The following is a 19899-nucleotide window of genomic DNA, read 5'->3' as shown; positions in this document are numbered from 1 at the left end:
GAAGTCTGCCGCCATTATCCTGGTACAAAAGAAAGACACCACTGCCAGCCTCACTCGAACACCAGCAGAGCTATGTAAAGATGCTCTTTTATCCACTTTGGCTCAGTATTCAGCAATCATTCCCGACATCCTGGTCAGAAAGCTTGCGGTCACTCACCTGCCACCAGGATTTTCTTTCCAACTGACCTCAGGCAGACAAATTGGGCCCCCAACAAGCTTACTTGTTGGACAGGCTGTGTGTTGGGCCCACTGCTCTACACGCACTACACTCCTGAGTGTAGACCCGCCCACTCCAGCAACACCATTGTGAGGTTAGCAAACGACACAGCGATCAGACACTGATCAGAGGGGGGCAGGTCTGCCTACACGGACGAGCTCCTCCTCCGGTTATAATTTAAGCTGACACATGACTAATATGTATGTTGTTATAACAAGGTGTGGTCATGACATGAAATGGAAAGCGGAATTTACCTATCATTCCAATCTATTTTGTCATCCCAGAAGTGCTGCATCAAAGATCATACAAGTCTGTCACCTCTCACACCCCATTGTCTCTCCATTGGGCGAGAGACCCTGGATCGATGACTCTTTTGTTTTGTGATTGGGACTTGCTAAAACAAACCCATTCAAATGTCAGTTGGCAATCTTCAGAAACTCTGGACAGCTCTCAAGGAAATGCCTCCAAAATGGTCTTGTCAGATATGTTCAAGTCAACTGGACCAAACACATCATATAAGGGCATCAAAAGTCACATAGCAGAAAACCCATTGAAGGCCCTTTGTGGACACGCTGTTGTTTCATACTCAACATTAATCAAGTCGCAAAAAAAAATCGGACTACTTTTTGAACACTCTGTTCCATCTGCACCATCCAGTCTGACTGAAACATCTGCAAATAATCCACAACAAACCACTGACAATTAATGCAGCCGCCCTCGCACCCCCCCCCACACACATACAGGTAAATTACAATACTTTTGCCTGAGCTGACTTTGATTCAACCTTTTTTTGAAACACTGTATTTTTGTCCTTCAGTGTTGGTAAGACTGTTTAAATTAATGCCTCTTGATTTATTTTCCATATGCTGTAATTCAGGATTTGAACAACAGCCCATTAAATTCTGCATTCTTTTATCTGCTCATTTTCTATGGAGTCCTGTTCATCACCAAATTAGTCTCTAAATCTACCAAAATTGACGTAATTACTAAATCAGTTCTATAATGTTGGATAATTTCTATTTTCTGTTCTTCTTTGAGATGTTATTTTTTAATGAATTTCCATTGCCAGTGATTTTAAATATTACATCCTTTGCTCAATGGTCATTGCACCGGTCTATTGCTATATTTGTCATTCGAAGTGCTCTAAGTGCTCGAGGACTCTGCATCTTTTTGCACAATTGTCAAAATAATAATAATAATAATAATAATAATAATAATAATAATTTGTACCGGAATTACCAGATAACGAGCAACCCTTTATTGCTCAGTGACTGTTTTTCTCAATGTCTTTATGTCCCAAAAGTGTTCTGTCAATTGACTGTCTGTTGTCGTACGAGAGCGGCTCCAACTACCGGAGACAAATTCCTTGTGTGATTTTTGGACATACTTGGCAAATAAAGATGATTCTGATTCTGATTTTGAAACTATTAAATGGATTAATGAGTGCTAGAAAGTTTTAAATAATACATATTGTTAGCCCAATAGCACAATTTTGTATAATTTTGGGAAAGAAAAAAAAATAAAAGAAGCAAATTTAACAAAGTCCAGTCACCTCGATTTCATCTTTGTGGATGACTTTGACAATAATGATTGATAATCTACATAGACATAGACATATGTCTCTTGTGATTATCAGTCATCAGATATATTTTCTGGATTTGGGACGTTATGCTGTTAGGCGAACGATATCTTATTTATTTGTTTATCAATTGAACAAAACAATGTATTCTCGTTTTGTTGAATGTGTCACGGTGCAACTGAAGTTCCACAATCACCATTTTGTTGGAACTCTTTCTCTTGGTCATTCATTACTTTCACGTTGTCATGAAAACAAATTTTGTATTGGTCATTTATGTTTGGTCATTCAGCATGGCAGTCATGCTCCAAATTCATCTTTTTTTTTTTTTTTCATTATTCAATATCTTCCGTGGTAGGGTCCACTGTAACCACACCAGCTGCCACCCATTACCTGGAGCTTCTTATGGAGCTTCGACATTTAAATGGCCAGGACTGACGGCTTTCTCATCGACAAATACGCTCGGCACAGAAAAGCTCACCCTTGACTCTTATCATGCTACAGTGTCATAAAATGTTAATTCTAGTCATTTTTATACACAACTCTTCATTTACATAGGGTTTTTCCAACTTGTTTGCTGCCACCTGCCCCCTCAAACCTCGCATGGAGCCCACCGGAGAGAGAGAGATTTATATCAAACTGTTATGTACTGTGTCAACTGTGGTCATAGTTTCTGATTTGAGCTGTCGATGTTTTGTTTTTTCCAGAATGGAGCACGTGTTCAAGACACCGTCTTTAACGGTCAAAGTCGTCGCGGTGCGCAAGACACAGAAAATGACAGAGTGGGTGCTAAATGCAGATGGCACAGTGGTGGCTAAAAACATCTGGACAAACACCATCGCGGCACTAGCCGATGGTAAACAGTGCTGCACGATGGTGCTTTTCCAGTCACTCGCCGATCAAGTCGTGCCAGGCCGTAGTTTCCTCCTCATCAGGACGTGGTAGATGTAAGTTCAAGTTCAATTCTCTCTCTCGCTCTCTCTCGTTGTCTCTAGCCTTTGCTGTCAGATATAACCAAGTGAATGTCAGGCAACTTCATTTGTTTACTCTGTGTACTTCACTTCCCGATTAGATGCGTCCAATCCGAATGTTCAAGAGCCATGCGTCAGCCCCATCACCCATGCGCATGATTGAAACACTTCTTCATTTTAGAAGCTATTCATAAGGTGTTCTCCTTCTTTTTAAAAAAAAAAAAAGTTTTATACAGGAATGTGCTGAAACCGTAGACTACGCCATGCATGGCTTTGCAGTGAGAGGGGATGAGGTGCAGCTCATCAGCAGTGCTGGTGAGCTGCACTCCGTCCCCCTCACAGTATGGAGGACCGCGTTTGAGGTGGACCCGAGCATCCCCAAGTAAGGGCTCCGAGTTCATCTGACAGTTGAGGGGCCTGGGGCTACTTCAGTTGCTCTTATTTGTTGAATACTTCAGTGGAGGTTCGTTCTGAAGTTGAAATGTTATTTTGTGTTTATGCTTACGATGATTTGTTTGTTATCCTGGGTGTGTTTCTTGTTTAATAAAGTGTTTGTTCAGTATTATAAATTTCAAATCAAATTACACACAGTCTCACACAGGTGCGCGCACACACCAAGGTTATTATAATACACGAAAAGGAACTATATTTAAAAAAAAAAAAAAACTCAAATTGGAAATAACATTTTCGTACGTAAACAAAATAAAAATGAGTCTTTTTTTAAATAATAAAGTGAAACGGAATACAAGGTTTATAAAACGTATTAAAACTAACTATAATTCGCAAAAATGTAATTTTTCGTCTTAACTCATTTAATCAATAAGTCTTCTGCGTTGATAAATGTATTTATTTCTGTACAGAAAGGAGAAGGAGGAAGACGAAACAGTCATTTGGAAATTGTAGTCCAGTGTGGGTCGCGTAGAGGTGACGCCATCACACGGCGCCGTCTTATTGCACGTGAAAATGTGCAAGTGTAGCCACGACGTAATATCAGTGTTGATATCATGCATTGCCTTCTATGGGAACGTCAAACTTCCCAACATGGACGATGATTTTTGGCACGTCACGTAGCCTGGCATCTAAATTGCGCTGGTGTATCCACCCATTCATATCTATGAGTTTTGCAACGGAAGCAAACTTTTGTTTCTACGTGTTGCTAACGGAGACGTCTACGGCTATCGACTAGCTAGTACCTTCATGTTTAGACTTATGGGGGAAACGCTGAGAAATGGAAAACTGCCGAGTGTCAAGATGATGCGCCTACCTCCACAAAAGCAGATGACGAGTTTGTCTCGCTGACACAGGGGACTCAACTACTGCAACAACAGGACGACATTTTCGCAGCACAGCAACAGCAGGAAAATGTCAAAAGAAGTAATTATCTATCTATCGATCGAATTTAATATAATATACGTACCTACCTACCTATTGGGACGTGATTTGAAATGAAAAGAACGATGCGATTTAACTGCAGACGTCCAGCTTTCATTTGAGGGTTTTGAATGTACATGCAAATGAGGTAAATCAGAATCACAACAGTTTTGAACTGAATATTGGCTGTCTTTTGGTCCCTTCTTTTGAAGGGACCAAAAGTAATGGGAAGAAAGAACAATCCTAAAGCAAACATTTCCACTTTTTAATACTTGTTTCCAAATCTTTTACAGTCGCATACAGCCTGCTTTGAAGTGGAGAACACTTCAACATCCATTTTATCCATGGTGATGCTCTACTACATGGGTCACCAACCTTGAAGTTTAGCGCTGCTTCTTGCTTATGGATTAATGCACAGGGCTAGCAGTGTGATACATATTTTTTTAAGAGCAAATTTCGCTCAAAAATGTTATGATTAATAATTACATTCTTCTGCCGAGACACTGATCGTGTTAATGATTGCTTGCCATAATTATCAATAGTTATTCAACAAGAAGGAAACATGAATGAATGAATGAACACTTTATTTCTGTTAATCTGGCAAAGTGCTTACATTTGCAAATGATCACCCACAACATTCCTAGAAAATGACAGTCACATTACTGATGAGCGATTTATAGAACAGGCCCACGGGCTGCTCATGTTGTCCTACAGGCTCCTTGGTGCCACCGGGCAATAAAAACTAACTGTAATGAAAATTCCCAAACTATTCTAACCCTGAGACGCGCACCCACACACACTATAAATAATAATACAACAAAAAAAGAAACCTACAATTCCTAGTTTCGAGACCAGTGTTTAACTGAAATATTTAGATTTATATGTTCCTCAGGTGACACGGTGGGCGACTGGTTAGAGCGTCAGCCTCACACTTCTGAGGACCCGGGTTCAATCCCCGGTCCCGCCTGTGTGGAGTTTGCATGTTCTCCCCATGCCTGTGTGGGTTTTCTCTTGCCACTCCGGTTTCCTCCCACATCCCAAAAACATGCATTAATTGGAGACTCTAAATTGCCCGTAGGTGTGACTGTGAGTGCGACTGGTTGTTTGTTTGTATGTGCCCTGCGATTGGCTGGCAACCAGTTCAGGGTGTACCCCGCCTCCTGCCCGATGACAGCTGGGATAGGCTCCAGCACGCCCGCGACCCTTGTGAGGAGAAGCGGCTCAGAAAATGGATGGATGGATGGATGATTCCCAAACAGCGTGCCGTGGGACATTAGTGTCGTGAGCACTTTTCAGGTGTGCCGTGGTAAATGATCAAGTTTCACTTTATTGTAAATATAATATTTTGAGCAATTAATTATGTTTCGTTGTTCATCTATTTATGCCAGTGAGGCATAGTGACAGACAGAACAAATACATGCTCTTCTATTAGATGGCAGTACATACAGTAATTAATGTATCCACTTTTTGTGACATTTTTGTTTGTTGGTGTGCAGTGAGATTTTTCAATTGTAAAATATGCGCATTGGCTCCATAAAGGTTAGAAATCACTGTTGTAAACCAACAGTAGTATGTCCCTTTTGAAAATAACTTGTTTTTTTTAATTTAGTGTGCATTTTTGTTGTATTCATGTTTACCTGTTTGTTGACATATTGACTCCTGCTGAGATTGCTTTTCTTAGACAATATGCAAAGAGACCAGTTGCAAAAGCTGCTGATATTCTCCAGGGAGAGGCCAGCGTGCACGTGGCATATCTTGTATCTTCAGTAACATTGCATCTTTGTTCAGAACTTGGTGGACGCATGATTAAAGCATCTGGCAAATGTTGCAATGTTTGTTAATGCTCTTTTGATGTGTCCAAGGAACAAATAATGTGTTACCAGACTCAGTCAAAGTTGCCATTGGTGTTCGTAACACGATCAAACGGAATATTGATGTTCAAGCTGGTCTGTGCAAATGTACATTTGCAAAAGTTGTGAAATTGGTTAATTATCCAAATGAAGCACGTGTACAGAATATGGGTCTGGAAGTCGATCATGTGACAAAGACAACAAGTAGTGCTGATAACACTGTGTATGTACATTGACAGGCAGAAAGAGAAGATGGAAGTTTGGATTGACCTGTCGACAGTTTCCCATTAAGCTTGCTTTTGCATGTACAATCCACCCGGTGCGAAGAATGTTGACCTCAGAAGCTGCAGTGTCTTTGATCATGACATGGGGTACGTAGCTCTGAGTAGAGTGACTTCTCTCGCTGGTCTATATTTTCTGTATATGGATGAGAACAAGCTTTATGCAAACCCAGAAATAACTGTTGGTCTCGCCAAGATGACAGAGGCTTCATCGGACAATGTGATGCCCCTTCTTCACGTCATGCCGACGGTAGATCCAGCCAACCACCTGGTCATCATCCATCATAACATGGAACTTGAAAACGGGTGCCAAAACATGTTCATCATGGAACACTGACTCCGAAACCAGGGTGGCAACCCACAGGACTTCTCTACATTCTTTTGTAAGTAGCCAACAAGAATATGGCCTGTAAACACTCGCTTTAATTTACCCTATCTTACTTGCCTTCTGTCCTCACTATCTCCTTTATGTTTCTTTTGTTGTACTGTACGTTCTTCACGTTACCTGTAGCTCCACATGCTCCATTCGTGGTAGACAGGATACCCATCCCAGACAAAGAACAGATGGCCCTTTGACAATGAGAATCTGCCCCAATGAAGGGATAACTTGCTGTTAATTTTAGAAGGTCCATGCCACCATGTTCTCATCACATCGTCTTTTTTTCTGTTCGTTTCAGACCATTTTCTACTTATTGAAAGAAAAAAGTAAGCGCATCATGACATATCTTTATGTGCATTGACAGTAAATGTAATTTTACTCCCCTCTACTTATAACAGGTTCTTCGTTCTGGAGAAACAGCAGTTCGTCCCAGAATACAGGAAACGGGTACGTGAATGTGCTCATGTCACTGAGCGATTCTACATAGATACTTGGTTGGACATGAGCGTGACATATGACTTTATTGTAAATGCAATTGTAGAAAACGAAATGATTGTGATATTTAATATATTGTGAGGACGCAGGCCAGTACCAACCTGTCAGGGGGCGCAATTTGGCCCCTGGGGATGCTGCTATTTTTAAAGAAAAGTAATGTTCCTTGCTACTTTTGTCCACTAGATGGCGCAAATGTGACACTTAAATGACAATGATGGGCTTGTGAAGTCAAAACGATCCCAAGTTTTAGGAGCACACGAATATAAATGTTTGTGCCACCTTTGCACTGCAGTTTCGTGAAACTTCTGCTTCTGTCGAATTTTTTAAGACACTGAAAATTGCCAAACTTCAGTCAAAAGCTTCAGTTCCAAAGAGGTTGGTTTGGTGGAGCCTTTTTGTGTTTTTCATGCACTGCGACAACTTGTATGTATTTTTATGTATACATTTACAAAGGATGGAAAACTGAATGGTGCACACTCATTCACTGATTGATATTGTTGAAATTTTTTTGTAAAAAAAATAATTGATTGCTCTATGATTTTCAACCACATTTGCAAATAGATAATAGTCAATAAATGTGAATATTTTCCGAATGTACTTGTAATTATTTGCACCGAAACAATGAAAATATTTGGATTCGTTGTAATTTATAGCTTTTTAAGTCACAAATACACTGGTCCGGCCCAGTTGAGATCAAAATGCTTGCTTTAATTTAACGTATCTTACTCAGCTTCCCTCCTCACTATCTTCACTATGTTTTTTTTAGTACGTTCTTCACCCGTTTCCTGTGGCTCCACATGCTCCCTTCGAGGTAGACGGGATACCCATCCCAGACAAAGAACGGATAGCCCATTAACTATTGGATGCTGGTACGGGACCTCAGTGAGACCTGCCTTGGTTTGCCCGATGAACCTATGACTCGCTGACAAGTTTAGAAAGCCCATGGCACCGTGTTCTCCCGACGATCAAATCAAGTCTGTTTTCTCTTTTCTTCAGACCGCTTTCTATTAATTGAAAGGAAAAGGTGAGTAGTTCGTCATTATACATATCTTTATGTATATTGACAGTAAATGTTGTCATTTTACTCCCCTCGACTTTTAACAGATTCTTCGTTCTGGAGAAACAGCGCTTCATCCCCAAATAGAGGAAACGGGTATGTGAGCGTGCTCATGTCACTGATCTATTGCACGTATATACTTACTTTATTGTAATCCAATTGTAGAAAACAAATTGACTACGATATTTGAATATATTGTAAGCCAAAGCCAAGCCTGCCTCAGCCCTCTGCAGCATCACAGAAATTTTAACTCACTGGGATTGTATTCTCCTATTCTCTGCAAAAAGACTTGGAAAATGGGTGCCAAAACACTTTCACCAGGGAACACATTGACTCCGAAACCAGGGTGGCAACCAGCGGGACTTTTCTTCATTCATCTGTAAGTAGGCAAGAAGAACATTGTTTGTAAACACTGTCTTTAATTTAGCCAAGCTTACTCAGCTTCTGTCCTCACTAACCCCTTCATGTTTCTTTTGTGGTACTTTATGTTGTTCACATGTTGCCTGCGGCTCCATTGGTGGTAGAACGGGGACACATCCAAGACAAAAAACGGATGCCTCTGTGACTATTGGAAGCTGAGCCACCCTGGTAGGAAAACTTGATGAGAGCTGCAATTGCTTGCCCAATGAAGGGATGACTTTCTTGCAAGTTTAGACTGTCCATGGCACCCTGTTCACTCGAGGATCACATCAGGTCTGTTTTCTGTTCTCTTTAGCCTGTTTTCGATTTATTGAAACGAAAAGATGCGCTCTTCCCACTCACCTCATCAAATCTACTCTATTTGTATAGCTAGACTGTATAGATTACTGCCATCATGTGTGTACTATCCAAGGTTGTTGCATTAATGCCTCTTGATTTATTTTCCATTTGCTGTAGTTCAGGATTTGAACAACAGCCCATTAAATTCTGGATTATTTTATCTGCTCATTTTCTATGGAGTCCTGTTCATCACCAAATTAGTCTCTGACTTAATCTACCAAAATTGAAGTAATTACTAAATCAGTTCTATAATGTATGATAATTTGTATTTTCTGTTATTCTTTGAGATGGTATTTTTTAATGAATTTCCATTGTAAGGGATTTTAAATATTACATCATTTTGAATGCGGGACAGCTCCGGTGGCAGGCCGTGCTTTCTCAGAAGCTGCAGGAAGTACATCCTCTGCTGGGCCTTTTTGAGGACGGAGTTGGTGTTGGTCGCCCACTTCAGGTCCTGAGAGACTGTAATTCCCAGGAACTTGAAGGTCGCGACGGTTGACACAAGGCAGCTGGACAACGTGAGGGGCAGCTGTGGCGAAGGATCCCTCCTGAAGTCCACGATCATCTCTACAGTCTTGAGCGTGTTCAGCTCCAGGTTGTGTCGGTCGCACCACAGCTCCTGCCGCTCTGCTTCCTGTCGATATGCAGACTCGTCACAGTCTTTGACGAGGCTGATGACAGTGGTGCCATCTGCAAACTTCAGGAGTTTGACAACCGGGTGCATTGAGGTGCAGTCGTTCGTGTCGAGAAAGAAGAGCAGCGGAGAGAGGACACAACCTTGGGGTGCCCCAGTGCTGATGCTGCGTGTGGATGAGGTGGCCTCCCCAAGTCTGACCTGCTGTGTCCTGCCTGTCAGAAAGCTGTAAATCCACTGGCAGATGGCAGGTGAGACGCTGAGCTGGAGAAGCTTGAATGAAAGGAGTTCAGGGATGATGGTGTTGAACGCAGAGCTGAAGTCCACGAACAGGATCCTTGCGTAGGTCCCTGCACTGTCGAGGTGTTCTAGGATGAAGTGCAGTCCCATGTTGACTGCATCATCCGCAGACCTGTTCGCTTGGTAGGCAAACTGCATTTCACATTTTACTATGTTAAAATACCCCCCTGCTTCCACATTTCTTCACCAATTCAAACCATTCCACTGACGACATGTTTTCCACATTCCCACATTACCCAAATTCTGCAGTGTGCAACATTAAAATACCCGCATTTTAACCACAATAACACAAGTTCCTTCCCCAAATTTCACGAAATTCCAAATTTTTACAAATTTAGCTATAATTTCCTTATTTCTCAACCGATTTGTACCGTTTCAACTTCTACGCGTTCAACTCATTCCACTTCATTCAATATCATTCCCCATTATTCAACAATTCCCACCCAGCAATTTCACTTTTTCAACCAAACTTTTCCTCATTTTTCGCCCTGAATTCCCATATTAAGACACATTCTACATTATTCCTTCCTCCAACATTTCTCAACCTATTGACACCATTCTAACTTCTCAATATTCAGCTCATTCCACTTTATTCTATATCATTCTACATTATTCAACATCATTCAATAACATTCCACATGATTTCTACCAGCATTTCAGCATTCACACGCAATTTCTCCAGGAATTGCGCTTTCTCCTTACTGTATAAGGTTTTATAATTAAAGATTTAACTAAATACGTCTACTCTTGTAATCTTTGTCAAATCGTAATTTGTGGTTTTTCACCTTTCACGAGGGGTTCTGGTCCCCATTAACTGCGAAAAACGAGGGAACACTGTATACACACACACACACACACACATATATACACACGTGTATATATATATATATATACAAAGGCTGCACCATCATTCCAGTCCCCAAGAAAGCTACAATCTCGGTTCTAAATGACAACAGGCCTGTCACCTTGACATCTGTGGTCATGAAGTCCTTTGAACATCTCGTGGTGGACCACCTCAAGAGCGTCACAGGTCCCCTGCTGAACCCGCTGCAATTTGCCTACCGAGCAAACAGTTCTGCGGATGATGCAGTCAACATGGGACTGCACTTCATCCTAGAACACCTCAACAGCGCAGGACCTACGCGAGGATCCTGTTTGTGGACTTCAGGTCAGCGTTCAACACCATCATCCCTGAACTCCTTTCATTCAAGCTTCTCCAGCTCACCTGCCATCTGCCAGTGGATTTACAGCTTTCTGACTGGCAGGACACAGCAGGTGAGGCTGGGGGAGGCCACCTCATCCACACGCAGCATCAGCACTGGGGCACCCCAAGGTTGTGTCCTCTCTCCGCTGATCTTCTTTCTCTACACGAACGACTGCACCTCAACGGTTGTCAAACTCCTGAAGTTTGCAGATGGCACCACTGTCATCGGCCTCATCAAAGACTGTGACGAGTCTGCATATCGACAGGAAGCAGAGCGGCTGGAGCTGTGGTGCGGCCGACACAACCTGGAGGTGAACACGCTCAAGAGTGTAGAGAGGATCGTGGATTTCAGGAGGCATCCTTCGCCACAGCTGCCCCTCACGCTGTCCAGCTGACTTGTGTCAACCGTCGAGACCTTCAGGTTCCTGGGAATTACAGTCTCTCGGGACCTGAAGTGGGCGACCAACATCAACTCTGTCCTCAAAAAGGCCCAGCAGAGGATGTACTTCCTGCGGCTTCAGAGGAATCACGGCCTGCCACCGGAGCTGCTGAGGCAGTTCTACATAGCGGTCATCGAATCAGTCCTGTGTTCTTACAGGATGCATGTTCTCCCGTGCAGTCGTTCACCGTGCAGCCCTTTAATTTTCCTCATAGGTATGCCTCACCTATGAGAGACATAATGAGAATTATAATTTAATGATGGTGGAAAATATGTATTTGGTCAATAGCAAAAGTTGACCAGACATCGTGTGTTTAGTAAACCGGATGTTGGGCGAGGATATTTAAACACGAAGCTAACGAATTCTAGCGGGTGAGAAGATGCCTGAGGAATGGAGGAAAAACGTACTGGTGCCCAGTTTTAAGAACAAAGGTGATGTGCAGAGCTGTGGCAACTATCGAGGAATAAAGTTGATGAGCCACACAATGAAGTTATGGGAAAGAGTAGTGGAGGCTAGACTCAGGACAGAAGTGAGTATTTGCGAGCAACAGTATGGTTTCATGCCTAGAAAGAGTACCACAGATGCATTATTTGCCTTGAGGATGTTGATGGAAAAGTACAGAGAAGGACGGCATATTTTCCCAGAATCCATCAAAATAAACAATAGTATTGTTGATATTGATTTTTTTTAAGACAATAATGAAAATTAACCAATGAAAATCAGACATTACTTTTGAATTGTGGTTCAATGGAATTATTATTGGAAACATTCATGAAACAGGCCTGGACAAAAATGACGGTACCCATAATAAATTGTTGCACAACCTTTTGAGGCAATCACTACAATCAAATGATTTTCATAACTTTCAATTAGACTTCTGCACCTCTCAGAAGGTATTTTGGCCCAATCTTCATGAGCAAACTGCTCCAGTTGTCTCAGGTTTGAAAGGTGCTTTGTCCAGACAGCATGTTTCAGCTTCTTCCACAGATTTTCAATAGGGTTTAGATCAGGGCTCATAGAATCTATGGGTCTTTCGAGGCTAGAAATGGCCTCGTTACACTAGTTACAGGCGGTGGTTTGAATCCTAATCCTTTGGTTGGGCTTTGACACACATTTGCAGTTTTTATTTCTTAAAAATTATTCCCAGCACCCGGGACGTCGTAGTTCTCCCGGGTGATCTCCGACTCGGAACCACAGGAGAAAAAATCCACCACAAAGTGGCGTCACGGACAGGATTCTTTGCGTCACAGCCAGGCGGAGGCGACGCGAGGCCGCTTCGGATTTCATGCCGGCTAGAAGCTAAGCGTTTTCTCACTGTTTGAATCTGGTGGCCGTGCGCTGCTGATGCGAGTGGCTTCTGTGCTGTATTGAAACGGCAAGGGGATTTTCCTGGGCTTTCTGTGTCAGGCGGGGATGTTTTGAAGTTTCGTCTAAAATTGGTGTCGTTTGTGCTGGTTTAGTTAGTACTGTTTAAAGGTAAATAGAACTGGTTATGTACCCATAGAGGGGGTGGCCCTCTAGAATGAATGATTTAGACATGCAGGGATGTCAAAAGAAGTTTTAAAGTGTTAACAGTAGAATGCTCGATTTGGGACGTGCGCTTAGCTTCAGAACGGATGCGTTCACGCGGATGTCTGAGCTCGCGTGGTCAGTCACGCCGTAAATTAGCAAGGCACGTCACCAGATGAGTACCATAGCCCATAGTCGTTAATTACCGATTGAACACAACCTGGCTAGGTTACTATTTAGCAGAATGAGTGTGCAAGCGTAGTCTGAGAGAAGTGACGTCGGCGGGCCATGAGAGGCCGCCAAAAGCTAGCAAGACGCGGGAATTGGAGTAAGTTATCACACGACACTCTCGGTGTGAAGATGAGGGAAAATCTGAGGCCGGGCGTCATCCAGTGTGAGCAAATTAAGTAACAGACGAGGTGAGCTCTATTTGGGAACGAAAGAGACTCATAGAAGAGCTGGAAAAAGACCCGTGGACTAAGTGTGTGTGATACGAATACTTTGTGTGATACAACTTGATGCGGAGTTTGAATGAATGGCGTAAAAAGTGCTGGGTTGGATGGTATTGTATGAAGTGGAGGAGAATGTATTTTAGTGTGTTACGATTGAATCACGAGGTGTGTATGCGGGATTTTATTGTGTGTGCGGACGGCGGAAGCAGCCAAATGTGTTCAACAGAGGTAATGAATGTGATGTGTCAGAGTGACACCAGAAGTCATTGGAGGGTTTGTGGCTTGAAATAGAAAGTCAGAAAAAGAAACAAGCAGGAGTTAGAAGTGTGTGGGCAATGTGGAAAAAGGAAAATAAGATAGAAAGGCAGAAATGTAAGTTGTTTCACATAACAGATGAGTTTCGTAAGGAAAAGATGAAGGAAAAGTTGGATGATTAAAGAGCACTTGAAGTGATAGAGGATTGTGAGAAGCACATTAACGCATACGATGGCTTTAATCTTGTTTATGCCTAGAAGAGGGGCTTGGACATAGGTTGCAAAGTAATGAAAAATGTGTTAACTTGTGTGTCAGAGGGAATCATTTTGTGTTTTTTACGGAGTGGCACACAAGTTGCAGGATGGTTGTAATTGGGAATATACAGGGAGGCTGTGATTTTTGTAAGTAGATATACATAGAAGTTCCTGTTTGAGGCAAACCGTATAAAGAAAATTATGCGAGGTACACCAGTCAACTAAAGACATCCTTACAATATTTAGTTGATACAGTATAGTGACTATTAATACAGCATAGCGAATGCAACTCTTTTCATTCACAGAAGTGAAGGATATGCCAGAGGTGTCAAGTTGAGTTGCTACTTATGGTACATACGTCATGAGACTGTGCCTAATTTGCATCACGTACAAGGGAAATGTGTGGAGTACATTTTTTTGAGAATGGCTAATATGGTATGAGGATTAATCTGTTTGATTGTCTCCCCAGATTCAGCACTAGAGCAGGGAGGACAAAGAGGATTTTTTCATCTGTCTGGCAAGTCAATTTTGAGGAGGTTTATTTATTTGCATTCTGTTTCCTAAATCAGGTTGATTACAACAATTTGTGGCTAAAGGGACAAATTTATCAGGGATTCTTAGATTTCTAAAAATAAGATAACATTGTTGCCCCAGTTATTGGGGACTGGTTCATTACAGCGGTTGGGTAGGCTTAGTCAAGGCGTTGATCATGTGAGACATAAAGTAATGATACACAAAAGGGTAATCGTGAAGCACCATCCATCCATCCATCCATTTTCTGAGCCGCTTCTCCTCACTAGGGTCACGGGCGTGCTGGAGCCTATCCCAGCTGTCATCGGGCAGGAGGCGGGGTACACCCTGAACTGGTTGCCAGATGAGTTTCGGAAGGAAGAAACCGGAGGAAACCGGAGTGCCCGGAGAAAACCCACGCAGGCACGGGGAGAACATGCAAACTCCACACAGGTGGGGCCAGGGATTGAACCCGGGTCCTCAGAACTGTGAGGCTGACGCTCTAACCAGTCGTCCACCGTGCCGCCTGAAGCACCATATATAGATTAATAAATACAAGTTAAAGTTGATTGAGGAAATAGCAGACAGAATAATCTGGGAAGTCCTGCTGTGCCCTGAGGCCTAAAATCGCCGGGAACTTGCACTAAAATGTGAATGACAGGACATCGGCATCCCAGCTAGGGGGCCAGTTTTACGACTAGTGCGTGTGCGAAGTTTACAATAGGCAGGGCTTACGCCTGAGGATAAGAGACAGAGGTCAGGAGGGTTGCAAATCAGAGACAACTGTAAATTGGAAGACAAGAACAAAGGTTAGTTTGACTTAAAAATCTTCCCCTGACTTAATTGAACAAGCTAGAAAGTAAGCGGATATAAACCAAATTTAGAAGCTATGACAGAAATGCCGTTTACTGAACAGGTGACTATGGGAGGCTCGGTCGTGTTAGCGTGACCTTATTGACAAGTGAAAACCCAGTGTGTCCCCTCTCATATGCTGTTACAGCCGCGGGTCGGTCGCCAGTTTCGGCTTTGCCATGCGAGGGATAACAGAAACGAAAGCAATGCTGTGCAGCCAGGAAGGGGGGCGCAACTGTTATTATTTCTTACGAGAGACTGAGAGAGACTCTTCAACCCGATGATTGCATCTATATAAAGGATGTTTCTCATGACAGAAAGAGAGCCAAGGAAAGGACTTTGTGCTGGAGACGGCGAAAGCTGGAAAGACAAAGAGCAGCTGAATGGTCCTGTGTCTCCACGTTTACCAAGCGGATTGGAACAATATGATGAAAAGTCTATTTCAGTGGGGGACAAAGTGGACATATCTAGCAGTGGAGGATATCAAGGATGCTGAGGTCGGAGTCGTGTGGCTCGTCGGAAGATGGTGGGGAACTTGAGGTAAGTGGTATTAAGCAGGTCACCTGCCCTTGAACAGCAATAAATGGTAAAGGCTATGCAGTGCATATATTTAGGAGATTTCAGTATAAGGATGGTTAAATTTTACTTGGAGTCAGAAATCTCCCTAGTCAGTGGGGTGGGCAGAGTCACTAGATAGGATTGTGGGAGAAATTATGGCTAGAAATATTTTTGCCATTATGGGAGTATGAGGTCATGCAGTCCTCAGATAGAATTCTACTTCAAAATTTATATTAAACGTCAGTAGGGGTTGAAAGAGAGAGGTCAGAAAGGAGCAGCCCTCCTACTTGATTTCACCTACCATTGGTTTATGAGTCTGTTAGTAGTTTGTTAGAAAATGCCTCACTAAGCCTCCTACGCTGCACATGTAAATATCGGTGGACCAAGACCATCTACTGTACCTCTATTGCTGGCTGACTAGGAGAACTAAAATACAGAAGTTGTCGAGTTGTGTAGGTGTGGTATTTGGGCCATATGGGGTCAACCCTCCTGACTTTGTGCTGGGGTAATAACAAGTGGGATACAAAGGGGGGCATTGATCGATTAATTAATCTGGTCTGACGTGGAAGAGGGTGACTTGATTTGAGGATTTGGCAGATGTAATCTCGGAAATTAGGCTAAAAGCAATGAAGGATACCTGTAGACTGGTAGAGGAATCTGGGGAAAATTATGCTCAGTGACGTGGGTGTAGGGACCGACATACTAGCAAGCCGTTTCTTGTACACTCGGATAGTAATAATAAGAAATCAGTCGGTACCAGAGCTATTTTTAAATCGTCAATCTAGCAGGAATATCGCGGTACTGAGGAGGAAGACCACGTGTAGTGATTGTACTAGTTAGTTCAAACCTATCAACTTTCAAATACTAGTTACGTGATGGAGGCGGTTTTTGCCCAAACAGGAACGAGGGAAGTGGGATATTAATTGCGTTAAAAAAGCCTCGGGAGGCTGCACAAGTTTCATAGCTCGCGAATTACAAATTAAGATCCGCGGATTGGGTAAGCACACAACTGCTTCCAAATGGGCTGGTTGGGAATTACGAGTCAACCAATATATATTCTGTGTTCAGTTTTGTCTGTGGGATGTGTGAGTGGAAAATGGACTTCCAGGTCAATGTTATTGTCTGAGAAGTCTCGCTTCTCATGTCGTATTAAATGTTTATGGTTTGTGTTAAATGTTTACGTTTTGAGTTAAATGTTTGTGTTGTGTTGAGTAAAAGCAGAAATGAAGCACCATTGGGTCAAATTCACTCATGTGGAGAAGGCTTTTATGCACTTTGTGGGGTCATCTGAGACTAACATGTTTATGATGACCGAGGACATTGTGACTGACAAGTGGGTAAGGTCTCCACAGACAGGTCTCCAAAGGTCAGTTAGTCAACTGACCTTTGTGACGGTGTACATAAAGACACGGGGAAGACTCTGCTTTTTGACTCTGATTTGTGGACATAACTTTATTTTTCAGGACGCCCAGGAGGATGCAGTGTGACAGTGTTGATTTATTGCAGGTTATGGGAATGCTGACTTAACCCCGATTCTTATGTGATTTATGGTCTATTGACATTGCCGCTGTTGGGAAACGTGTTAACAATGAATGATCAGTGTTAACATGTGATTCGTTATTTATGGAAATAATATCAATGTTTGGTGACCATTGCCGACTTAGCCCTTCTCTGGAATATGAAGGCAGGAATTCTTTTGCAGAGGTGTGATTAATTTATTAAAGGACTTGTTTGCAGGACTCGTCAGCTGGGCCTCTGCAACGGGGAAGATGACCTGTTTAAATGTGGATGGTATTTTGTATTCCTGCTGTTGTGTATTTGCTGGGCGAGTAGCCTCTAGGAACTTTGCTGTACTGACTCCCACCAGTAACATCTACTGCCGGCGGACCGGAGACAGCTGTTGAAGAAGGGTGCCCGGGTAAAGTGGACACATTGATGCGTAATGTATCCGAACGGGAGGTTAGTATTCCAATTCTGAACTTTGATTCAATACTATACTGAGGTTGGAGGTTGCCTGTTTATGCAGTTTCATCACAGGAAGTGGGATGGAGGAGAGCTTAGGAAGACACTGTGCATGCATGACTGGTGGGATACAGAGTAGGACCAATATCGGAATGTCTAATACAATACTATCGAAGGAGTTCACCTGATATGGTAGTAAGTACCTTAGCGTGACACTGACGGGGAGTATGATATGAGTGAGGGGTAATGAATAATACGAAACAGCTATTGACACCCCTGCAGAGGTTATGATTCAAAAAGTGACAGATATATGGAAGTTGGCATGAACAATAAATACAGAGTAATTATGGTATAATGAGCTATTAGAGTCTGGGGGCTAATATGGATTTGATGACGCAGTCGGGTCCGAACTAGGGTCTCCACGTGGTACGGAACTAAAAGGGGAATGATGTGAAAATTAACGCAAATTTAAGTTACAGGGCCACTGAGGGATAAGATATTGCAAGCCGCTGCGGGAGGTTAGTTGAGCGTGCCCAGCACGCCCGCGACCCTCGTGAGGAGAAGCGGCTCAGAAGATGGATGGATGGACGTGGTAATGGAAGTTAGGTCATTTTCTTGGCTCAGATTCCTTCATGCAAGGGGGTTACAAAACAAAATAATATCCAGCGGTGGTACGCGTAGGAGTCATGTCCGCAGGGGTCTGGAGGCATAAAGCGATGCAAGGGGGGTATTATCACTTACGGATTAATCGACTCCCACAACCGTGTCTGCCTCAGATGTGTAGAACTAACTGCCCCTCATATGTTGTACTGTTTAGATATCCATTTGAAAATGGGTTGGATTAGGTTTGATTTTGTTGCAAAATACTGGCAGGTGTTCTTGTTTTTCCAGGAGTGGCCGGGAGCTGCGGGGGGTCCCGCTTGTATAAACCTGGATTCTGGAACTAATTCATGGACGGTGATGGTGGACAGCGGGCCCTGAGCGGAAGGGTTCTGAGTTTCTTCATCAATGACACGAGCTGTAGACCATATGGAGGGAGACCACCTTTAAAATTTGAATTCATTCGTGTGTATTTTGATATGTTTGCTTCCAAAGTTCTTTGTTGTGTTTTACACTGTTTTTGTTCATCGATGTCGATGTTTGTATTATTCTGTTGTGTATGTTTGCCGTCAGGGTCCCTTTGGGTGATTTGATGTACGGGGCTCTGAAGGACGCTTGATCTGGCTCTCGCTCTTTTCCTCGTCTCGTTTGAGAAAGGTTTTTCGACCGAGAGCCGCGAAACCTTGGCGCTCCCACGAGGCTGCGCATACAAATTGATAAATTTGGGATTGGCTCCTTTTTGATAACTGGGAGGAGATTTGGTATTCGGCTGTTTGGTACGCACGTGTGACCTCGGGGGGCGACGAGGAGACGCAGGGAGTGATTCGGCCTTATTAGAATAAATTGTTTTTCCTAGTAAATGGTTAACCTTAAGTAGATGCCTCTTAAATATTGTCAAATGTACATAAGTAAAGAATTCAATTCAAGTATTTTCAACGCAAGATAAATAAAAGTGCGATTGGCTGGCGACCAGTTCAGGGTGTACCTCGCCTCTCTCCCGAAGATAACTGGGATAGGCTCCAGCACGCCCGTGACCCTAGTGAGGATAAGTGGTACAGAAAATGGATGGATGGAAGTTAAATAAAAATTGTACCTATATAAATATTTGGAAACAAAGAATTCTAAAATGATTAAATGCAACTGTACGAAACTTAAAAGTTATATTCAACTGAAATGTACTCAACAAATACATAATGTACTGGATAAAAAAATGAAACGTTTAAGCCACTGTAACATTGTTTACATTTCGAACATTTAATTCAGGGATTGTCACATGCCAATAGAGGAAGCCAACATAACCCTAGTGGTACCCTTACCCCACTTTGACATTCACTGAACTGTAGACAATTTGAGGATCACAGTCCTCTTGGAGTCCCCTCTGGAACATGCATCTGCCCAGTGATTGAGAGAAAA

General features: G+C 42.7%; 1 long non-coding RNA gene across 7 annotated transcripts; it reads left to right on the top strand.

The window, feature by feature from the left end:
- Positions 1-3710: 3710 nt before the first annotated feature.
- LOC133403957 (uncharacterized) lies at positions 3711-19458 on the top strand. 7 transcript variants are annotated; one of them, XR_009768763.1, is made up of 12 exons: positions 3711-4138; positions 6225-6356; positions 6463-6649; positions 6944-6971; positions 7044-7092; positions 7907-8009; positions 8137-8164; positions 8245-8293; positions 8485-8576; positions 8722-8890; positions 14805-14967; positions 15684-19458. It is a non-coding gene; the product is annotated as an uncharacterized LOC133403957 (long non-coding RNA). The 7 variants fall into 7 exon arrangements; XR_009768766.1 differs by having other exon boundaries at positions 7907-8164; positions 15684-15906; positions 17662-19458; XR_009768760.1 differs by having other exon boundaries at positions 7907-8164.
- Positions 19459-19899: the final 441 nt, after the last annotated feature.

The sequence above is a fragment of the Phycodurus eques genome, chromosome 6 (assembly GCF_024500275.1).
Source record: "Phycodurus eques isolate BA_2022a chromosome 6, UOR_Pequ_1.1, whole genome shotgun sequence".
NCBI classification, from domain to species: domain Eukaryota; kingdom Metazoa; phylum Chordata; class Actinopteri; order Syngnathiformes; family Syngnathidae; genus Phycodurus; species Phycodurus eques.
Note: the sequence above shows the minus strand (reverse complement) of the source record. Positions and strands in the feature narration are given on the sequence as shown.